Consider the following 24550-nt stretch of genomic DNA (forward strand, 5'->3'; position numbering starts at 1 on the left):
ATTGCATGGGCAGGGGGTATAGCTAGGAATTGAGCAGTTGTCTGGCATGGGAAAGGTCTTAGGTTGGATTCCTGGCAACACAAACACGTACATACATGCTTCTTTATATTTATTTATTTATTTATTTATTTATTTATTTATTTATTTATTTATTTTTGGGTTTTTGGGCCACACCCGGCCTTGCTCAGGGGTTACTCCTGGCTGTCTGCTCAGAAATAGCTCCTGGCAGGCATGGGGGACCATATGGGACACCGGGATTTGAACCAACCACCTTTGGTCCTGGATCTGCTGCTTGCAAGGCAAACGCCGCTGTGCTATCACTCTGGGCCCATGCTTTTTTATTTTTAAGTTTTGGGCCACACCCAGCAATGCTCAGGGGTTACTCCTGGCTCTGGCCCGAAGAATCATTTCTGGAGTCCTAGGGGGACCATCTGGGTTCCATCTGCATGTAAGACAAGCACCCTATTCACAGTACTGTCACTTTGTTCTTAGAGTAAACTCTTAGAGCAATTTGGTAACAGATCCATTTAAAGAGTTAAACAGCAAATAATCCCAGATCAGCTAAGATTTTATCACGCGCTGACAAGAATAATGTTTGTGACCAGAAACAAGGATGTCAGAAGAGGAACTGGCTTCAGAGGGAGAACGAGGACTGATAATGAGACTCGCAGACTGAAGAGTGGTCAGACCCCCCAAGAGAAACATGCTAAGTGTCAGTGTGGCAAAGGCCAAAGGTTCAGAAGTGGAGAAGCTCAGAAATGTTTTTCTATACATTCAATGTAAGAACCAGAGATAGTACAGTGGGTAGGGCACGTCCTTGGCACTCAAAGAATCAGGGTTCAATCCTTGACTCCCCATCTGGTCTGTTAGGAGTGACTCCTAAGCACAGAGTCAGGGGTAACCTCTGAGCACCCGGGGTAGGTCCCCTCTCCCCAGCCCCACTCAAAGAAAACAAGAACCAGAGGTAAAAGAAAACAAGAACCAGAGGTAAAAGAAACAGCTGCTACAGAGGTTTAGAACAGGATCATTTGTGTATCCTCAAAAATAAATGCTAGTTGGGGGCTGGAGCAGTGGTGCAGCAGTAGGGCATTTGCCTTGAACGTGGCTGACCTAGGACAAATCTGGGTTCGATCCCCGGAGTCCTATATGGTCCCCCTAGGCAGGGGCAATTTCTGAGCGAAGAGCCAGGAGTAACACCTTAGTGTCACTGGGTGTGGCCCAAAAACAAAGACAAAAAAAGAAAAAAAAAGTTAGTTAAGGATATCGGTTGTTTCTATTTCTATATAGAAATATTTCTGTATTGGGCCCGGAGAGATAGCACAGCGGTGTTTGCCTTGCAAGCAACTGATCCAGGACCAAAGGTGGTTGGTTCGAATCCCGGTGTCCCATATGGTCCCCCATGGCCTGCCAGGAGCTATTTCTGAGCAGACAGCCAGGAGTGACCCCTGAGCACTGCCGGGTGTGGCCCAAAAACCAAAAAAAAAAAAAAAAAAGAAAAGAAAAGAAATATTTCTGTATATATCTATTTCTGTATTTCTGTGTCTTCTAGAACACAATGGACCAGTCTGCAGAAATAGGTGATGGGTCTTCCATGCCCCACAAAATCCTGCAAGTTAGTGCTATTTCCCTACAACTAATCTACTAAGTATTCTTCACGCTTCTCTCCTCTGTACTCGAGATAGCAGAATGGTAGGGCATTTGCCTTGCATGTGGCTGACCCAAGAGGGACCCAGTTCGATTCCCATCATCCCATATGGTCCCCCAGCCTGCCAGGAGCGATTTCTGAGTGCAGAGCCAGGAGTAACCCCCGAGCACCACTGGATGTGGCCCAACAACCAACCAATCAATCAATGAATAAATAAAGTTTAAGAAACACTAATACTGTATTCTCTACTTCAATGCTTGCTATAGTCCTGTTCAACTCATGTGCCCCATTTTCAACTCCTCCCATGTCTACTTCTAACCCCCTGCTCACCTATTTCAGTTATTCCATGATTGTCCCATCCTAGGGCAGAGGCAGAGGCATCTTCAAAGGAAAAAATTGCCTTTAATTAAAATTACTCTGGAAAAGCCCTTGACTCATGCATCAGAGATAATTGCAGGGTAGTCATTGTATCCACAAAACCATTTATGAACTTCTCAGGAAAGATGAACTCAAAACAGTAGAGGTTGCAGTGAAGCTACTGACAATTCAGAAAAGACATCAAACGGTCGAATCCCTTCTCTTTCCTGCTGCAGAAGGGAAACTCAAGGGCCAGGGAGAGGGCAGATGGGCCGAAGTGAATGTTCTGGATGTGAAAGCTTTGTGTTTGTTCCATTCCCAGCACCTCCTAGTCCTCAAAGCACTGCAAGAGCAGCCCTTGAACACCGAGCCAGCAGGAGCCCTTGAAAAGTCCTTTTACTAAGATGTCTGAGACATTTCCTTAACTCACACGCACCATGAATAATATCTATCAATTATTGGCGCTTTTTACAAACTTGGCACTTTGTTTTCTTCTCTCTCTCTTCTCTCTCTTCTCTCTCTCTCTCTCTTTCTCTCTCTCTCTCTCTCTCTCTCTCTCTCTCTCTCTCTCTCTCTCTCTCTCTCTCTCTCTCTCTCTCTTCCTCCCCCTCTCTCCTTCCTTGCATGTAGCCGACCCAGGTTCAATCCCTTGCATCCCATATGGTCCTGTGGGCCCATCAGGAGTGATTTCTGAGTGTAGAGCCAGGAAAACCCCTCTGGATGTGGCCCCAAAACAAAACAAAAACAAAAACAAAATTAATAGTATGAGAGGGTAAGAATCTAGGCCTTGTGGGAGGATGAGCTGACACCCTCTTTTTTTTTTTGGTTAAAAGAAAGAAAGGGGGGCTGGAGAGATAGCATAGCAGTAGGGCATTTGTCTTGCACGCAGCCAATCCAGGTCGGATGGTGGTTTGAATCCCAGCATCCTATATAGTTCCTCGTGCCTGCCAGGGGCGATTTCTGAGAGCAGAGCCGGGAGTAACTCCTGAGCGCTGCTGGGTGTGACTCCCCCCCCCCAAAAAAAAAGATAGAAAGGAAAGTTCCTAAAGTTATTTCTGTGTTACAGCTGAGAAAATAGATCTGATATTTAGGGTTGGAGCGACAATATACTTGCCTTGCATGTGGCCAACAGTATTCTATTCCCAGCACCCTATATGTTGAGCCCTGAGCCCCACCATGAATGATTTCTGAGGACAGAGCCACAAGACATGAGCATCACCAGGTGTGGCTTCAAAAACTAAACCAGAGGGCCCGGAGAGATAGCACAGCGGTGTTTGCCTTGCAAGCAGCCGATTCAGGACCAAAGGTGGTTGGTTCGAATCCCGGTGTCCCACATGGTCCCCCATGCCTGCCAGGAGCTATTTCTGAGCAGACAGCCAGGAGTAACCCCTGAGCACCGCCAGGTGTGACCCAAAAACCAAAAAAAACAACAACAACAACAAAAAAAACTAAACCAGAACAAAACAAAAGAAAACTATCCCCGTCCTGGATCTCACAATAAAATAGCAGGAGGCCTAGGATTCGAAGCCAGATCTGTCTTGTCACCTATAACACTCTACAACAGTGTTTACCAAAGTGGGTGACAGGGAGGAATATTCCACTGGACCCCTCCAGAGGAAACTAGTGGTTTTTTGAAATAATTGAAGGAACTTTCTATTTTTCTCTTAAGGAAAGCATTTTTTTTTTTTTTTTTTTTGCAAAGGGGGCAGAGGCAAAATAAGTTTGAGGATCTCTAATCATACCTTCTTGCCGAAAGGCTTTGATCTACAACTTGGAAGACTTGCTTTTTAGTTATTAGTAGAAAACATTCAAGAAAAAATACCTTAAGAAATAGATTAAGGGACCGGAGAGATAGCATGCAGGTAAGGCTCTTGCCTTACATGCAGAAGAATGGTGGTTCAAATCCCGGCATCCCATATGATCTCCTGTCCTGCCAGGGGCGATTTCTGAGCATAGAGCCAGGAGTAATCCCTGAGCACTGCCAGGTGTGACCCAAAAACCAAAAGAAGGGGCCAGAGAGATAGCATGGAGGTAAGGCATTTGCCTTTCATGCAGAAGGTCATCAGTTCGAATCGGGCTTCCCATATGGTCCCCCGTACCTGCCAGGAGCAATTTCTGAGCATGGAGCCAGGAGTTTCCCCTGAGGACTGCTGGGTGTGACCCATAAACCACACAAAAAAAAAATAGATTAAAAGAAAAAGAAATAGATTGACAAACAATTCCTGGAGTCGATCACTATAGATGGACAAATTTCCTCTAGCAATAAAATTGTTTCTCAGTGTCTGCCACACAATTCCAATCTATGGCAGCTCCAAAACACATTAATGCAAATAAAGATATTAAAAAATAATTAAAAAAACACATTAATGTTCTACTCAAAAAAAAAAAAGTGAAGAATTCCATCCTGCAAGATAACTGCTAGTATTGTAAACCTGGTTCAGACAGACACAAATCCATTATAGACAGCACGAACTATGCCATTTTAATCAGACAGCGAGATTCCATTCGGGCCTCAAATCCTGCTGGGGCCCTTACCAGGTATTTATTTTTTGTTTTGTTTTGTTTTGGGTTTTGATATTTGGGCCACACGCTGCAGTGCTCAGGGGTTACTCCTGGCTCAGGGGACCATATGGGATGTCAGAAATTGAACCCAAGTAGGCCGCATGTAAAGTGAGTGCCCTACCCACAGTACTATTGCTCTGCCCCCCCAATCAGGTATTTAATGAAAGCTTTAAAATAGCCCAAAATTGTAAAATATTTTACAATGCCAAAGTACACTAGTAGCTTGTTAAAACAAAATATTCAAAAACAACTCTAGGGGGGCTGATTTTTTTTTTGCTAATTTTTTTTTTGCCTCCTTGGGGGGCTAATTAATAGCACAACAGGTAGGGCATTTGCCTTGCAAAGCAGCTGACCTGGGTTCGATCCTCAGCCTCCCATATGGTCGGTCCCCTGAGCCTGCCAGGAGAAATTCTGAGCTCAGAGGCAAGAGTTATCTTTGAGCACTGTTATTTATTTATTTATTTATTTATTTATTTATTTATTTATTTATTTATTTATTTATTTTGGTTTTTGGGCCACACCCAGCGGTGCTCAGGGGTTACTCCTGGCTGACTGCTCAGAAACAGCTCCTGGCAGGCACGGGGGACCATATGGGACACCGGGATTCGAACCAACCACCTTTGGTCCTGGATCGGCTGCTTGCAAGGCAAACGCCTCTGTGCTATCTCTCTGGGTCCATCTTTGAGCACTGTTGGGAGGCCCCAAAACCAATTCTTAAAACAAAAATCAGCAAATCATCCCTAGTATGTTCTCCTACATTTAATACATTCTTATCAGGACACACTCTTAGAAAAAAAAAAAAGCCCTAAAATAAATAGCACTGATTAAACTTACAGTCTGGTTCAAATTTCATTAAAGCAAGATGATATGTCTAATCATCAGTTATTTTCTTATAGCAAATTGAATATTTTAGAGGCCCAGCAGCTTAAGGTATTTGCAGTTTTAGATAACAGATAAGTGGCCAGAAAGATAGTATAGTTCGTAGGTCAGGTAGGTGCTTGTCTAGCATGCAATTCAAACCCTGGTATCACATATGGGACCCCAAACCCCACTATGGGTGACCCCTCAACATATATTCATTGACTTGAACTATATATACTAAGCTCTGTGAATGATATAAGCATGAAAAAAAGATAAAATTCTTTGTCTGTACAGGATTTATAATGGAATGAGTTCGAAAACACACAAAAATCTACAAGATAGTTCCTTATCTAACATGTCCAAACTGGTACTGGGAAAGTTAGAAAAAAGATTTCCAAGACACAAACAAGGATCAAACAGGTTTTCTTCTTGCTGTCATTTTTAAACAGCTCTTGTTTAGGGTGGCAAATATTCAAGAGAATCATTTGTGGTTGTTTTTTTCCCCCTCTCTGCTCATTAAGGCCCTGGTAATCACCACTATACTTTGGTTTCCTCAGTTTCTTACCTTCGTTTATTTTCTGTTCTCAGACTATGTAATAAGATCTATCTTTTTGGGATTTCCGGTGCTGCTTTTACTTTTTTTTTTTTTTTTTATTCTGCTGGCTCTTGCTAGGCTGAGGGTGGCAATACAATTTGCTTTTTCTGCAGACCCTCCACACAGTTTCTTCTTTGTGCCTTTTTTTTTATGAGCGATCTGGAAACAATCACTGGATTCTGTGAACACTGAGAGTGACTTGGAACCATAGCTATTCAAAAATAACTAGCTTCAGGAAGTTTATCTCGAGAAAGTCTACTCAGGAAGGTAAAAGACAACAGCCATTAGAAACACCCTCTGTGATTTTCAACTCCTAGAAGCTTTGCTGCTGGATATAATAATAATCATAAGAGGGACTTCAAATGGAGAACAAAAGAAACTGTGCAAAAAATATCTGGCGAATTTTAATGTATGGAAGTGCTAACAACGGAAAGCTTGCAGAGAGTCAAGGGCATTATTAGCATTAGGTAAAAAATCTACCCATATTTTGCACTGCAGAAATAAATGCAAATTTAAATGCCTCTTATTGAACAAATTAACAGAGACACTTTTTGGTGATTATGTAGGTATGATGAGATGGAATTAACCTGGCTTTGTACTCATCATTAAATTTTCAGGCTTAAAACTTGCTTTTATTTCTCATCCCCTAGATTTTGGTAGAGGATACAGGGTCTTGTAAAACCAGAGCACATCACATAGCTATTTTGGTGTCCCCCCCAAACAGATAAAAAAAACACACAAAACAAATGGCCAAAAAGGGAGGCTAGATAGTAAAACCAAAGGGCATAGGACTAGATTAATTATAAACCTCAACAAACAAGGCGAAACCTGGATTTTCTTCCAACACTTCCTTCCTTCCCTGCCTTTTGTTTCGACAGAACCATACCTTCAAGGTTAACTGAAGGCTTGGGAGCCATGAGAAGCTCATCCCAGGCCAGGGGGACACTCCTTCCTCACCCCAGGTTCCACATGGACTTCTCTAGACCGTTTCCCTTGGACAAAGCAAGTGATTCGCCCACCGTGGAAGAAAATAGACTGCATTGCATTCCGATACACACAAGCCAGCTTTATAGGGAGCTCACACACATACAAACACACACCCCTCCCACTGTGAGCCAGCCAGCAGGCCTTTGCATTAAGTTCTTGGGCAAGAAAGAGCGTGGGCTAGGAGGGAACAAGGGAAGCCACTCAAATCTAAAAAAAACCAAACCAAAATAAAATAAAATAAAATACAAATCCTAAGATTAGGTTCTTCCGCAAGGCAGTGAGAAAGAAGGTAGGTAAAAGGGTGAGGTGTGTGTGTGTGTGTGTGTGTGTGTGTGTGTGTGTGTATTGTGTGTGTAGGGGTGGGGGAAATCTAAGGGGTGGTGTCATTATATCTCCTGCTTCCAGAATCTAAGATCCGAGGGGTTATAGAAAAATAAAATAAATAAAAAATCCTTCCAACGTGGGGGAAAAAAAGAGGATCCCAAATCTGGGACTACTGGCCTTTCAGGTCTATTCTTTGATTTTAGTGACTTCCCATTCCAAGTTATATTTTTGGGGAAGACACAGATTGATTCGAAACCGTTTCTGGGTGCAGTGTAAGGTGTCGGGAGGGATGCCTGGTACAAAATGGGGCTAGAGGCTGCAGCAGCCTAAGGAATTGGAGAAGAGGGATCCTCCTTCAGATGCATTGGGGTGTTGGAGTGTTGGGGGGAAGAAGGAAGGCGGGATCTGCTAAAGAAAGGGGATCTGGAGGAAGATCATGGGTGCCAGGACAATAATCAGAGCCAGAGCCTGGAGAAGCCTCTTGCACCCCAATTGCAAGGAGAGGTGGAAGGGGCCCCGCCCACTCCAGGATGGTCTGAGAGGCCCTTGGGGGACAATCGGGGGTCCCACCCTTGCTTTTCTCTCTCTCACCCGATCCCCCAAGCCTGCTCTGAGCTCCCAGATACAGTTTCAGCCCCAACTTACCTTTCCCCTGTGCTCCAGGACGGCTCCAGTCTTCCCAGCCTAGTCTCTCTCTTCCACCTCTTCTTGCTCCCATCTATTACTGACTCCCAGAGGCCACGCCCTCACATTACTGACTGGCCCCCCGACCAATCGCAGCCTCGCCTCTCCCAAAGGCGACCAATCCGCTTAGCGAGGAGGCGGGGCTTCTCCAATGTCATTTGCCCCAAGATCCCTTTTGTTTGGGGAGAGTCGAGCTGGGAATTGAACCCGCGTCACTTCCGAGAGGAAGCAACGTCTTCCAGCTCCTCCGGGCTTCGGGTCTCTCCTGTGCAAGTGGGGCTCTCTGTGGCTTCTGTCTGGGGGAGATGCTCAAGGTTTAGAGGCCTGGAGGACATGGGTCCCTGATTGGGAGCATTAGCAAGCAAGCATTTCATGCAAAAAAAAAATGCTAATAGTATTAATTAAATCAAGGGGTACCCCAGTTTTTATTATCCCAATGTTTTGTGGTGCACATTTGGTTGAGGTGCAATAGTGGTGACTTCCTTCTGGCTGGAGATTCCCTAATCTCACTCAACCATGGGGGTCTGGTACCACCCTGATCTCACCTGATGTCTGTTTTTTTATTTTTTCAAATTCATAATTTATTGTACAAATTATCATGAGTTATGAGCTTCTTCAGGCATGGGAACTGAACAGATGAGCTACATTTATTTATATTATTTATTATTTATATTTATTATATTATTTATTATTTAAATTTATTTATTTAGTTAGTTTCTTTAGAATCTATTTTATATTGCCTTCACAGCTGGGTTTTTGGGGTTTTTTTGGTTTTGGGGTCACACCCGGCAGCACTCAGGGGTTACCCCTGGCTCTATGTTCAGAAATTGCTCCTGGCAGGCTCGGGGACCATATGGGATGCTGGCTTCGAACCACCGGCCTTCTGCATGCAAGGCAAATGCTCTACCTCCATGCTATCTCTCCGGCCCCTGTTTGTGTGTGTGTGTGTGTGTTTTAAGACTTTCACTTGAAGTTCAAGACCAACAAAGGAATTCCTCCATATGTGTGTGTGGCCATCACACAATATATTCTACCTGTATGACGATAAGAATTAAGTATATTTTTTAATACCAGTGAACTGGAATGGGGCATCAGCCTCTGGACCTGCCAGGTTGGCAATCTGGCAAAGCTGCAGACCCCCTATAGTTGTGTCCTTCAAGCTTCTCCCTCACCACTGGCTCTGGCCAGAAGAACTCACCTGATGTCTATTTTTTTAATATATTTTTTATTTTTGGGTCACACCTGGCAGTGCTCAGGGGTTACTCCTGGCTCTATGCTCAGAAATCACCCCTGGCAGGCACAGGGGACCATATGGGATGCTGGGATTCGAACCAACGTCCTTCTGCATGCAAGGCAAATGTCTTACCTCCATGCTATCTCTCCAGCCCACTGATGTCTATTTTTATAGCTAGTAGTCGATCATCTGCAAATGTGGGGGACCCAGAGAAATGGGGGTCATGTGTTTTACCATGCATGCTCCCAAACCAGGTTCAATCCCCAGAGGTAGGTATGGCTCCCAAAGCACAGACAGGAATAAGCCTTGAGCAAGGGTGTGGCCCCAACCCTTTCATCTACACCCCCTCAAAAAATCACCCCAAAAACAACAAATAACAGCTAATTGCTTCACTGCTCTCCTTTTCTTGGTTGTGTATACCTGTTTGTGGAGAGGTACAAGAAACAAAAATATAAGTATTGGGGCTGGAGAGATAGCATGGAGGTAAAGCGTTTGCCTTTCATGCAAGAGGTCATCGGTTCGAATCCAGCGTCCCATATGGTCCCCGTGCCTGCCGGAGCAATTTCTGAGCATGGAGCCAGGAGTAACCCCTGAGCACTGCCGGGTGTGACCCAAAAACCACAAAAAATATATATATATATATATATATAAGTATTAAAAGAGACGTCAAAAAAAAACCAAAAGACCTTTGGTCTTGTCTATTACACTTGGAAAAATAATACATTCTACCTCTGAAGCTCCTGGAAGAGTTTATGGGGGGCATGTGGTTGGTTATAAGTAGCACCCAGAGTATAAACCCTGGCTGCCTGCCTGACTTCCTAGCAGAATTGGAATCATTGCAAATTTAAATGTGAAGGTTTTCCTAGCAATGTTTGCCAGATGAGGTGTTTTTCTATTTTGTGTGTGTGTTTTGTGGTTGTTTTTTCCCTCCTAGCGCACATTTTTAGTATGCTATGGAAGTATTTCATATGTAGTGAAGTTGGAACAAAGTAGATGTGGATGCAAGGAATCCAGATGTGCAGATCTTGCTGCTGACAAAGCATACTATCAGTACCAGATAACTAGCAACTACATCCTATGAGGTCACTCGTTCTGGATTCCTTTTTCTGCCATTTGTATTCCTACTCATAGTTTGAGCCCACTGGTTGAAATAGTAGCAATAGCTTTATTTCTTTTTGGGGGCTTTGGGTCAGACCCGGTGATGTTCAGGGGTTACTCCTGGCTCTGCACTCAGAAATCACCCCTGGCAGGACGGGGAACCATATGGGATGCTGGGATTTGAACTACCATCCTTCCTGGGTAGGCTGCGTTCAAGGCAATGCTTACTGCTGTGCTATCTCTTGGCCCCCACTTTTTTTCTAATGTAATAGTTAGAACATAATAAAACACTGTTTAAAGTATTGCATGCTTTCAATATTTTTATTGGGGTAAGACACAGTCAATGATGCTTAAGTGCCACTCCTGGCTCAGGTCTTTGGGGACCAGATAGGATGTCAGGGATTGAACTGGTGCCAGTTGCATGCAGTGCAGGTTTTTATCTTTCTGGCCCAGGTATCACATACTTTGTGTTTATTATTCCTAACCTTAACAGTTACTTATTTTTGGTTTTATTTGGGTCATTTCTAGCTGTGCACAAGGCTTTCTCCTAACTCTGATTGGAAATCACTCCTGGTGAGGTTTGATGCAGGGATGGAACTTGAGGTGCCCATACAAGGGGAGCACCCTGTACTATCCCTCCAGCTCTAGCCTTAACCATTATTGTCAAGCCATAGTGTTATAGATCCGTACTCAATGAGACACACACAGTCCTACAGGCAGGTTCATGAAGGCATATCCTGCCTTTATGCGGTATATTCATATCACAGACATGCTTTAGCCTATACAAGTTTAAGAGTTTAATAATTATCATGTCATCCCAGTGTACTATACTTATATAAAATTATGTTTTATTGGGGCCAGAGAGATAGCATGGAGGTAAGGCATTTGCCTTTCATGCAGAAGGTCAGTGGTTCGAACCCGGCATCTCATATGGTCCCTAGCTGCCAGGAGCGATTTCTGAGCTTAAAGCCAGGAGTAACCCCTATGTGACCCAAAAACCAAAAAAAAAAAATTATATTTTATTGTGGGGGCCCAAGCAATAGAATAGCAAATAGAGCACTTGCCTTGCTTGTGGCCAACCAGATTTCTTTCTTTCTTTTTTTGTTTCAACCCAGATTTTACCCCAGTGTCCCATATGGTTGGTTCCCGAGCCTGCCAGGAGTGATTCTGAGTGCAGAGCCAGGAGTTAAGTCTTGAACTTCGCAGGGTGTGACCCAAAAAACAAATACTATGACTCCCAAAACAAACAAACTCAATCTTAATGAATCTTTGCTAGTGTATAAAGAAAGCTGTTTTAATCTCTAAAACAGTATGATGCCCATTTTATAGACAGGAAGAGAGAAATATGGAGAAATCACTTACGTTGCTAGAGCAGGAAAATGATAAAGAAAGAACTTCCAGGGGCTGGAGAGATAGCATAGTGGTAGGAAGTTTGCCTTGCACGTAGCGGACTCAGGATGGACCTGGGTTTGATTCCCGGCATCCATATGGTCCCCTGAACCTGCCTTAGTAGCGATTTCTGAATGCAGAGCCAGGAGTAATATGAGTGTCGCCACCAGGTGTGTCCCAAAACCAGAAAGAAAGAAAAGAAAGAGAGAGAGAAAAGAAAAGAAAGAAAGAAAGAAAGAAAGAAAGAGAAAGAAAGAAAAGAAAGAAAGAAGAAAAGAAGGAAGGAAGGGAGGGAGGAAGGAAGGAAAGAAGGGAGGGAGGGAGGGAGGGAGGGAAAGAAAGAGAGAGAAAGAAAGAAAGAAAGAAAGAAGGAAAGAAAGAAGAAAGAAGGAAAGAAAGAAAGAAAGAAAGAAAGAAGAAAGAAGGAAGGAAGGGAGGGAGGAAGGAAGGAAAGAAGGGAGGGAGGGAGGGAGGGAAAGAAAGAGAGAGAGAAAGAAAGAAAGAAAGAAAGAAGAAAGAAAGAAAGGAAGAAAGAAAGAAAGAAAGAAAGAAGAAAGAAAAAAGAAGAAAGAAAGAAGAAAAGAAAGAAAGAAAGAAAGAAAGAAAGAAAGAAGAAAGAAAGAAGAAGAAAGAAAGAAAGAAAGAAGAAAGAAAGAGAAAGAAAGAAAAAGAAAGAAAGAAGAAAGAAAGAAAGAAAGAAGAAAGAAAGAAAGAAAAGAAAGAAAGAAAAAGAAAGAAAGAAAAAGAAAGAAAGAAAGAAAGAAAGAAAGAACTTCCAGCAAGGTTGAGTGGCTCAAACTGGAAGGAAAGAAAGAAAGAAAGAAAGAATGAAGGAAGGAAGGAAGAAGGAAAGAAGGAAAGAAAGAAGGAAAGAAAGAAAAGAACTTTCAGCAAGGTTGAGTGGTATCAAACTGGTGCCGTATTTAGCTCACTACATCACAAGGGAGGATTAACTGACCTAGACCAGGATATCTGTTAAGTTAGCCTCAAAGTCAGAGATAAAGTCGGGGTTCTATCCCAGTAACTCATCTAGTCCCCTGAGCCTGCCCAAAGTGATTCCTGAGTGCAGAGCCAGGAGTAATCCCTGAGCACAGCTGGGTATGCCCAGCTCAAATAAAACAATCAAAAAAAAAAAAAAAAAAGGAAATAATCTCAGCCTCTCCCAATTGATCTCAGAGTTCTCGTCACAGAGGAACAACACCAAGACTACGGAGAAGCCATAAAGCTGTGCAGCTCAAAAACTTTTTGAAGTAAGGAAGCAGAAAACAGAATTTTCAGAAAAAAAAAAAAAATTCTCCTTGTATTCAGCCATCTGAAAAGCAAGGTATGCTGACTTGCCCAAAAAATAAAATGTTCAAACTGGTTAAAGCACAGTATTGAATACTGAAATAAGCCTATGGCTGTGGAAAAAAAAAAATTAAAAAATCCCAGTTCCTCCTTGCAGTGGCCTTGCCTATGGGTAGGCCTTGAGGAAGTGCCTCATGGGCTGACAATGATAGCAGATGTCAGAGAGTGACTGCTTTCTGCTGGGGCTTCTGACTCACGGGCTTTGTCCCAATGAATCAGCGTCTCCCTCCCTCCCCTCCCCTCCTTCCTTTCTCCTAAACCCCCACATTCCCATTCCCTTTCCTGGCAGCCCAGGTTGGAGCCTGCCTGCTCAGTAACCTATAACCTTAAGAGCAAACCACAGCCCCCCCCCCCCCCCCCTCCAGGGCTCCCTCCTGCCCATTCCTGAGTAAGTGTGGGGTGGAGGAATGGGGCAAGAATGAGTTCATCACCCCATGTGCCTCTGGTCCTAAGGGTATTTCTCTTGCTTTCCTTTTCATTCATAGCCTAGGAAGAAGGGAACGCACTGACTCTCAGGAACTTCTAGAGATCCAGCTACTCAGCAGCTGTGAGAGAGTGTTGGGGCTCAGTTTATGATTTTTTAAAATTTTTATTGATTGATTGGTTTTGGGGTCATACCTGGCAGCACTCAGAGGTTATTCCTGACTCTGCACTCAGAAATCGCCCCTGGCAGGCACAGGGGAACCAATATGAGATGCCGGGTCTCGACCCTCCATCTATCTTGGATCAGATGTGTGCAAGGCAAATACCCTACTTCTGTGCTATCTCTCCTAGCCCCCTCCATTTTTGATTCTTTTTATTTTTTCCTTTGGTTTTTGGGTCACAACCGGCAGTGCTCAGGGGTTCCTCCTGGCTCCTACACTCAGAAAATCACTCCTGGCAGACTCTGGGGACCATATAAGATGCTGGGATTCGAACCACTGTCCTTCTGCATGCAAGGCAAATGCCCTACCTCCATGCCCATTTCTCCAGTCCCTCAGTTTTTGATTCTTCAATATAAAAAAGTGTACAAACACATTTAGAGTCTGGGATGAAGGTGCATCCATAGATTGGTTCCTGACAGCAATTTCTCCAATTTGTGGGCTACAGCCTATCATTTCAATATCCCATTTTAGCAACTTTCATTAAATACTTATAAATCCTGATGTGTATCATGAAACAACTTTGAAGTGTTTTAGGTAAGAAGGGGGGTCTCCATTGGGGCTGGAGGGGTAGTACAGTGGGTAGGGCATTGCCCTGTATGAGGCAGATCCAGTTCATTCTCTGTCATCTCATATGGTCCCCTGAACCCACCAGGAGTGATCTCTGAGCAAACAACTTGGAGTGAAGTTCTGGGCACCACTCAGTGTGGCTTAAATATTAAAAAAAAGAACAAAAAAGAAAAGAAAAGAAAAGAAGGGTCCGGAGCGGTGGCGCAAGCGGTAAGGCGTCTGTCTGCCTTGCCAGCGCTAGCCTAGGACTGACCGTGGTTCAATCCTCCGGTGTCCCATATGGTCTCCCGTGCCTGCCAGAAGCGATTTCTGAGCTCAGAGCCAGGAGTAACCCCTGAGTGCCCCAGCTGTGACCCCAAAACCAAAAAAAATATAATAAAATAAAAATAAAACAAAGCACACCAATTTTGTCTCAATCTGGAGATGAGAAGTCTGCTAGCAGGGAGAGGAAAAGATTGATTCCTTCTGGGTTCCATTTCAGACTGCTTCGAACTTCAGGCAATTCTGGGCAGTCTTTGCCTTCCTTCGTGGGTGGCCCACATCATCACAGTTTCCATCCCCTTCTGCAGACTTCTGCCTATGTGTCTTGGGACTTCTGTATCATGTGCTAGCTCAATATCAGATATAAGGAGATATAAGATAAGTCCATTGGCTGTGAAGTTAACCCTAGTATAGTATGATCTCATCATTTTTTGCTTGTTTGGTTTTTAGTTTTTGGGCCACACTGGGATGTGTTCAGAGCTTATACCTGGCTCTGAGCTCAGGGGGCTTCAAGATCATATACGATGCTGAGGGTGGAATTGGACACTGCCTGTGAGCCAAGCACCCTCCTTACTATGCTATCTTTCTAGCCTCTTTTTTTTTGGGGGGGGGTCACACCCAGCAGCGCTCAGGGGTTACTCCTAGCTCTGTGCTCAGAAATCACTCCTGGCAGGCACGGGAGGCCATATGGGATGCCAGGATTCAAACCACCTTTAATCTTGGATTGTATGCATGCAAAGCAAAGGCCCTACCGCTGTGCTATCTCACCAGCCCCTCTAGCCTCTTTTTTGTACTACTTTTGGGGATATCCCAAAAATCTCCTACTCAAGTGTGTGTGTGTGTGTGTGTGTGTGTGTGTGTGTGTGTGTGTGTGTGTGAACTCTCAGTGAACATTACAAAGAAGGGCCTATGATCCTTGCTTCTCAAAAGAGCATACAAAAGGGAAGGGGAAAATCTTACCAGCTAGGTATTTCCTGTCTCACACATGAGAAAATGGAGCTATAAGAAGTTCCATGATCCTTGAGTCCATAAAATATTGACAATGAATATTTACTCCCATCTGAGTCCTAACAATAGTCACACCTCTGCTCTGTTTAGTGAGTTAAAAAAACTGGGTATGACCCCCCCAAAAAACCCAAACAAACAAACAAAAAAAAGAAAACTATTTTGAGGCCGGAGCTGTGGCATGGAGCGGTAAGGTGTCTTCCTTGCCTGCACTAGCCTAGAACAGACCGAGGTTTGGTCCCTCAGCATCCCATATGGTCCTCCAACCCAGGAGCAATTTTTGAGTGTGTGACCCAACACCCCCCCCCCAAAAAAAAGAAGAAAACTATTTTGGGGCCAGAGTGGTGGCACAACGGTAGGGCGTTTGCCCTGCCAACGGCTGACCTAGGATGGACTGTGGTTCAATCTCCCGGCCTCCCTTATGGTCCCCCGAGTCAGGAGCAATTTCTGAGTGCAGATCCAGGAGTAACCCCTTTTCCTCTCTACATACTTGGATTCTCCAGGGCATACCTGGCATGAGTTAGGGCTGGGAAAGTCCGCTCTAGGCACCTATGCGTTTATGTGTTACCCTACTAGTCACACAGGCAGCTGTCAAACCATCTGGTGTAAGAACTGATCCCCACCCAGTTTTTGGGGAGCCATGGACTCAGGCGGGAGAGAGGAACTGTTCTTTGCAGGAAAAGGAAAGACAGCCCTAAACTCTGCCTAGGTTTTTCAAATATATTGTTTTCCTTCACACAAAAGAATTTCAGGAGATGAATAGTGAAGTAAAATAGTTGTTTTTAGGCCACTCAGGAGGTGCTTAGGGTTTATTACTGGCTCTGCACTCAGAAATTAGTCTTGGTGGCACTCAGAGCTTATTTCTGATTTTGTGCTCAGCAATCACTCCAGTAGGGATCTGGAGACCCTAAGGAGCTGTGAGGGATTGAACCCTGATCAGCAGTGTGTGTATAAGGCAAACTCTCTCCTTACTATCTCTCTGGCCCCATTTTTGGGGTGGGTTACATGGGCATATTTTCCATAATGGCCTTGATCTGAAATTCTTTGCAAAATAGAAACTAATTGGGATTGGGAAGGGGGGTGTTTGGGTGTTTGGATTATACCCCATTGTGCTTGGGACATTCTAGGATCATTCTGTGTTCTGGGATTATTCTTGGAGAAAATCTGGGGACCATATGTGGTGCCAGAGGATAGAAGTAGAGTGCAAGGCAAATATACCTTACTGCAGTACCATTGCTCTGGCCCTGTAAAAATTGGGATTTTTTTGTTTTTGTTTTTGTTTTTGGGCCACACCTGGTAAAGCTCAGGGGTTACTCCTGGCTATGTGCTCAGAAGTTGCTCCTGGCTTGGGGGGCCATATGGGACACCGGGGGATCGAACCGCGGTCCGTCCAAGGCTAGCGCAGGCAAGGCAGGCACCTTACCTTTAGCACCACCCGGCCCCAAAATTGGGATTTTTTTTTTCATGAGGGAAATAATTGAATTTGTGGTGTCCATCTCAAGTTCTATGTCTTTGTCCCTGCTATCTAGTATCTCTCCTCCCAAGCTCTAGCCATGCATTTAAAATGGAATTATCATCTCAGTGGCTTGCTGGAATCTCCACTCCACCCCATCTCACCCCCCCTGGATTCTGGGTCTCAGATGCCTTCCTGCCTCTGGGGTTGTTTATATTCCATGCTGTGTTTTTCCCAACGTGCATGACCGGGATCCTGCTATCATTCTGATTACAGTAAGATAATGTAGGAATTATTTAAAAATTTGACTTATGGGGGCTGGAGATATCGCCTATCAGCAGGGCATTTGCCTTGCATGTGGCCAACCCGGGAGGGACCTGGTTTGATTCCCAGCATCCCATATGGTCCCATGAGCCTGCCAGGGGGTGATTTCTAAGCCCAGAGCCAGAAGTAACCCCTGAGCACCACTGGGTGTGGCCCCAAAACCAATCATATTAATCAATCAATAAAGCTTAAAAAATATAAAAACTGGGGCCGGAGAGATAGCATGGAGGTAAGGCGTTTGCCTTTCATGCAGGAGGTCATCGGTTCGAATCCCGGCGCCCCATATGGTCCCCCGTGCCTGCCAGGAGCAATTTCTGAGCCTGGAGCCAGGAATAACCCCTGAGCACTGCCGGGTGTGATCCAAAAACCACACACACACACAAAAACAAAACAAAACAAAAAACAAACAAACAAAAAAAACTGACTTATGGCATAGTGGGAGCTAAGTAGCACTCTTCTTGAGAATACATATATGTGTGGTTTGGACTTATTTTAAAATAAAGGAAAACAAGAGAAGGGTGGGCAATAAAAATTCAGTAGGAAAGAGGGGGGCCAGCACTTAGCTGAACCTTAGTTTTCCCTTATTTGTAAAATAGTCTTGTAACCAGGAGGTTAGCATTAACCAAGTGAGATGATAAGCTATTGGGAAGTGTACTTAGAAATAAAAATCTTCTGCATCTCTGGATCCCATCCTTCAGCTAAGATGAATATCTTGGACTCCTTATAGTTGTCCCCCAATAGAATCTGTAAAGATGCCAGATGAATGATGAAGCCTAGAAACTGAAATGGTGGAAAGTCACCTGAGCTCATCTGGCTTCCTTCCTGTCCTTCCAAACTGTCATCAAGTTCCTCCACTGTGAATAGTAAAGGTAAGCTCACAGCATCCGGCCAGAGCCATAGCAGAGCTGTTAGGACATTTGCCTTGTACATAGCCAACTCGGGTTCGATCCCCAGCATCCCATATGTTCCCTGAGCCTGCCAGGAGTGATTTCAGAGTGCAGTCAGGAGTAACACCGGAGTGCAGCTGGGTGTGGCCCCCCCAAATCCCTCCTTCCCCACCCCCCAAAAAATGATGGGCTCTGGAAGTGAGAGAATAAGCAGGGATTTTTTCTGTTTATGCTTTTGCTCGCATCATTTGTTCCCCCAAAACCTTAGGCGCTTTCTTCCTGCTGGGAACAGCCCTTTTGGGGTTTTGAGATTTGCTGGGTGTGGCCCCCAAGTGTGTTTCCAAGCTTCTTGCGCCATCTGGTGTTGAGTGATGATTTCTGCAGCTGTCCCTCCTTGGACATCCCTGAGTTTTCCCTTTAACCCAGTAGAACCAGAAGCTCAAAATTCTGCCCTCAGGGATGGATTCTTCCAGTTTTGAGATAACTGATACAGCCAGTTTGGCCATGAGAGAGTTATCAGATGGCATACAAGAAATCTGGGGCAGGAGAGGAAGGAGCAGAGGGAAGTGAAGAAAGGTGTGCATAGGTTTGGGACACTGATAGTCCCTGAAACTTTTCCACTGATTATCCTCATGACCATTCTAAAGTTATTTTCTTCCGAGTTTTTGCACCACAGACAGCTGTGTTTACTCCTGGCTCTGCTTACAGATTGAAACATTCTTGATGGGGTGCAGGGGAGTCCCTACCCACTGTAAACTCTGGACCCTTATTTTAAATTTTCTCATAAGAAAGCAACTTCAGAGAGGTAAAGTGTTAAAGGTCACAGAATAATTATTCTCATGATAACACCACCAACCATTTCATACCTTGTTAATGCTAGGTTTGTTCTTCTTTTTCTTTTTTTTGGGTGGGGGATCGTCACAACCAGCAGCACTCAGGGGTTACTCCTGGCTTACGCTCAGAAATCACTCCTGGCAGGCTCAGGGAACCATATGGGATGCCGGAATTTGAACTACCGTCCTTTTGCATGCAAGGCAAATGCCCTACCTCCAGGCTATCTCTCAAGCCCCAGGTTTGTTCTTATTTTGAAGTCTCAGGGAAAACCTTGACTATTTGCTATTATCATTTTAGTAATGAGGTTTAGTGGTTTAAAAGAAAGATAGCTTATGCTTCCTTTTTTCTCCCTCTCTCCTTTTTTTCTACCCACCTCCCCTCCCTCCCTCCTTCCCTCCCTCCCTCCCTCTCTTCCTTCCTTCCTTCCTTCCTTCCTTCCTTCCTTCCTTCCTTCCTTCCTTCCTTCCTTCCTTCCTTCCTTCCTTCCTTCCTTCCTTCCTTCCTTCCTTCCTTCTTTTCCCATATTTCTTCCTTTTCTCTCTCTCTCTCTCTCTCTCTCTCTCTCTCTCTCTCTCTCTCTCTCTCCACTTGGGAAAAAAAGGAAATATCAAATGTCCCCCAAAAACAAAATTTGTGAACTGGTCTAGTATGGTAGGGAGATAGCAGGGTTGGGCAAAGATTCAGGAAGAAGGGCCCTCAGACCATGGTAGAGGGAAGTGGACACTTTGTGGAGTGTAACGTTGGAAACCCTCTCATGAATGGAAACCCTATCATCAAAAATCACACATGAAGAGTATTGTAAATAATGGTGACTGAAACTTTTTAAAAAAATTAAAAAGAGAGGGGTCAGAGTGATAGTATAGTGGTAGGGCATTTGCCTTGCACTCAGCCAACCCTGGATGGACTCTGGTTTGATTCCCAGCATCCCATATGGTTCTTAGAGTCTGTCAGGAGCGACTTCTGAGTGCAGAGCCAGGAATAACCCCTGAGCGTTGCCAGGTGTGAACCCCCAAAAAATTAAAAAGAGAAGGGTAGCAGAGAAGCTTGAATGAGATATGAAAACAGAGGGAGATCCACTTGACTCTCCAGCCACCGCCACTGCCTCTTGAGGAAGTGAGAATGTATTTGGAACCTGAACTCAGGTCTATAAGATTCAGGGTTCTTCCCCTTCTGGGGCTTCCCTGTTCTCTTCCAGAGGAAGAGAAAACTAGAGCAACTTTTTGTTTGTTTATTTGTGTTTTGGACCACACCTGGCAGTGCTTAGGGCTAACTCCTGGCTCTGCACTCATGGATTACTACTGGAGGCCTCCTGGGACCATATATGGTGCCAAAGATTGAACTTGGGTCAATTACATGCAACTATTTTTTTGTTTGTTTTTTGGGCCACACCTGGTGATGCTCAGGGCTTCCTCTTGGTTCTACACTCAAAACTACTCCTGAACAGCTCAGGGAACCATTGGGTTACAGAGAATTGAACCAAGCTAGGTGGTATGCAAGGCAAACACCTTACTCGTTGCACTATAGCTCTGGCCCCTGGCCCTCTGCTTTCACCTCTCCCCTCACAGGCCTTACCATTAGCAAGAAATCATTGACTCTGTTAGTAGGTCTTCCAGCAGCGGTGGTGCTCAGGGGTTACTCCTGGCTGTCTGCTCAGAATTCGCTCCTGGCAGGCAAGGGGGACCAGATGGGATGCCGGGATTCGAACCATCGTCTGTCCTGAATTAGCTGCTTGCAAGGCAAACGCCCTACTGCTGTACTCTCTCCCTGGCCCCTCTGTTGGTAGTTCTTAGCTTTCAGTGTGCTCTGTAATTCCAGCTCAAGGACCATGCAGTTGGGTGAATGAGTCCTTGATATTTAGAAAAGGGAAAGATTTGGGCCCAGAGAGATAGCACAGCGGCATTTGCCTTGCAAGCAGCCGATCCAGGACCAAAGGTGGTTGGTTTGAATCCCGGTGTCCCATATGGTCCCCCGTGCCTGCCAGGAGCTATTTCTGAGCAGACAGCCAGGAGTATCCCCTGAGCACCGCCGGGTGTGGCCCCAAAACAAAAAAAAAAACAAAAAAAACAAAAAAAAAAAAAGAAAAAGGAAAGATTTGTAAGGAAAGTAATGATGTGCTAATAGTTGTGCCAATCTCTCTAAGCAATTTCCTGGTAAGTGAACCTTTGGAATTGGATGATGCTGGAAGCTTCTAGATCTGTATTTCTTGCTTCATGGCTCCTGCTGGGTGCTTACAGAATTCAACTCAACCTGCACAAAACAATGAGATGATCAGGTTTCCTGTTTTCTCAGGATGAGTTTATATACTTCTCTTCTCATGGTCTTTCTGCCACTTTCACTCTGGTCCTCCTTTCATTCCTAGATCCATCACCCAGGGATGACTATGGTCACAATGGGAGGAAGACTCTGATAAGAGATGTTGCAGTTTTGAGAGGAAAAAGTTCTTTTTTGTGCTCATTGACCTAGTCTCTTTTGTTTGATTTATTTATTTTATATTTATTTACTTTCTAAGTAAATAACTCAGCCCATTCTATCATATCATCAGATGCTGGATTTTTCTGGAAAAGAAAAACAAACAAACCCAAAACTCCATCCAACTGATCCCAGTGAGAATTCTTTTTTGCTTTTTGGGCCACACCCGGTGACGCTCAGGAGTTACTCGAGGCTATGCACTCAGAAATTGCTCCTGGCTTGGGGGACCATATGGGACGCCGGGGGATCAAACCTCGGTCTGTCCTAGGTTAGCTTGTGCAAGGCAAACACCCTACTGCTTGTGCCACCGCTCCGGCCCCCCAGTGAGAATTCTTATTGACTCAGGCAATAGTAGAAAGCCCAGGATAAAACCTGATCTGGCGTCTTAAATATTTTATTTGAGCCAGAGTTCTCTCAGGCTCTCTCCTCTCTGTCTCCATGTTTGTTGTTCCTACTCCTGCTTTCCTCTTTCACTGGCATTCAATCCAGTCGCATCCAATAGGCCAGGACAATGGTTTGTTTCCTGGAAGTTAGAGAAACATCACTTTCTTTCCATAGTGCTGTGTGGATCAAGTGCTCATTCCCAAACCTGCTTGGAGGTGTGCGTGGACACCCCAAGTTAAACTGGGTTCTCTGTCTAGAAAAATACACCAAATGTGGACAAGCTTTAACAGTACTTTGCAACACAAGGCCAGAGCAATATTACAGGATTCAAGGTGACCAAATTTCAATTACCAGCACTACATATGGTTTTCTGAGCCCTGACAAGAATGATTCCTGAGTGCAGAACCAGGATTAAGTACTGAGCATTGCTGGGTATGGCTGCTAAACCAAACCAAAAGAAAAACCTAATATATTTGTTAATATAGTATATAAACTTTTTATTTTTGGTTTTTGGGCCACACCCAGTGATGCTCAGGGGTTATTCTTGGCCATGCACTGAGAAATTGCTCCTGGCTTGGGGGACCATATTGGACAATGGGGGATTGAACCATGGTCCTTTCTAGTTCAGTCGTGGGCAAGGCAAATGCCTAACTTTCGCCACTGCTCTGGCCCCAGTATATAAACATTGGTTGGTTCTATAAGCATTAATTGGTTAAATGAATGAATGCAAGAACTCTTGTAAAGGAAAGCTGGTCTTTTCTATAAACTCCTCCCCTTTGTCTCCTGCTGTGGTGAGAGTCCCTGGCACCACTGTGGGACATACAATATTCTCTGTCTTATTTTAATCTATGACAGAAACCATAAGGGAAACTCAGGGTCGCACGCTTGAAGATGACTGGGAAGCTCAGAGAGTTTCAGTAACTCTCCTAAAAAAATTGGAGTGAGGACAACACTGGCAGTGGGAATGGCCCTAATTCACTGTCACTATATATATATATATATAACTGTGAAAGACTTGTAATTCGGGGCCGGAGAGATAGCATGGAGGTGAGGTGTTTGCCTTTCATGCAGGAGGTCATCGGTTCGAATCCCGGCGTCCCATATGGTCCCCTGTGCCTGCCAGGAGCGATTTCTGAGCCTGGAGCCAGGAATAACCCCTGAGCACTGCCGGGTGTGACCCAAAAACCACAAAAAAAAAAAAAAAAAAAAAAGAAAGACTTGTAATTCACATTGGTTACAATAAAAATTAAAAAAAAAATCCCCAAACCCTTGGAGTCGGAGCAGTGGTGCAAGCGGTAAGGCATCTGCCTTGCCCACACTAGCCTAGAATGAACCGCTGTTTGGTCCCCTGGCATCCTTTATGATCCCCCAAGCCAGGAAAGATTTCCGAGCACAGAGCCAGGAGTCACACCTGAGCATCACCGAGTGTGGCCACCCCCCTAAATTCCCCAAAACATAAAACCAAAAAAAATGGGACCAGAGAGATAGCATGGAGGTAGGGTGTTTGCCTTGCATGCAGATGGACGGTGGTTCGAATCCCGGCATCCCATATGGTCTCTCAAGTCTGCCAGGGGCGATTTCTGAGCTTAGAGTCAGGAATAACCCCTGAGCACTGCCGGGTAATCCCTGTGTGCTGTCGGGTGTGACCCCCCCAAAACAAACAAACAAAAAGAAACCCCCCAAAACAACCCTTATAATAATTCTTAGGGACCATGCTTTACCATTTTTGATTCATTCTTATTGTTCAGGTCAGTGGCAGGAACCTGATGGTTATTAAAATATAAAGGCTTGAAATCAAGAAAATGTCCAAAAGGGACCCATTGATCTAGGAACGCAGTTAATTCTCAAGACAAGATAGTCATGGGGTTGGGGCTATTGACAGATGATGGCTACTGGTTTTGCCCTGATGTTTGCTGTTGAGAAGAAAATCCCAAATTGCACCGAAGACTTTTCTAGGTGCCTAGAACTGTAAAATAGAAAAACAGCAAAATCAGCTTACTAAAATATCTGGGCTATTTCTATTACCACCATCTGTTCTCCTACTGTATTTATCAGTGCTGCTGGCATGGGGGCGGTGGGAGGAGAGAGCACATAGCCAGCAGCCCATAGCTGGGGTGATGATCTTAGGACCACACCTCCACTTCCCCCTGCCCTCATCTGCTCCCTACCCTCAGGACCAAGCTTCCTGAGACCACCATTCTTATCTTTCATACTCTCCAATTCTGTCCCTCTAAGATGAAGGAAGGAAAGAAGGAAGGAAGGAAGGAAGGAAGGAAGGAAGAAAGGAAGGAAGGAAGGGAGGGAGGGAGGGAGGGAGGAATGGAAGGAGGGAGGGAGGGAAGGAGGGAGGGAGGGAAGGAGGGAAGGAGAGAGGGAGAAAAGGTAGGAGGAAGAAAAGGTGGGAGGGAGAGAGGGAGAGAGGGAAGAAAGGGATGAAGGGAGGGAAGGGAGGAAGAGAAGAAAGGAAAAGAAGGAAAAGAGGAAGGAAGGAGGGAAGGAGGGTGTCTGGCTTGGGGATAAAGCCCTTGGTAGTGGGAGGGTCCTACCTTGTGCCCTCTGAACTTTAGGAACAGGGGTGTAGTTGGGGCATCTCCTTCCTCCCTCCCTCCCCCTTCCCTCCTTTTTTTCCTCCCCTCCCT

This window comes from Suncus etruscus, chromosome 19 (assembly GCF_024139225.1).
Source record: "Suncus etruscus isolate mSunEtr1 chromosome 19, mSunEtr1.pri.cur, whole genome shotgun sequence".
Lineage (NCBI taxonomy): Eukaryota > Metazoa > Chordata > Mammalia > Eulipotyphla > Soricidae > Suncus > Suncus etruscus.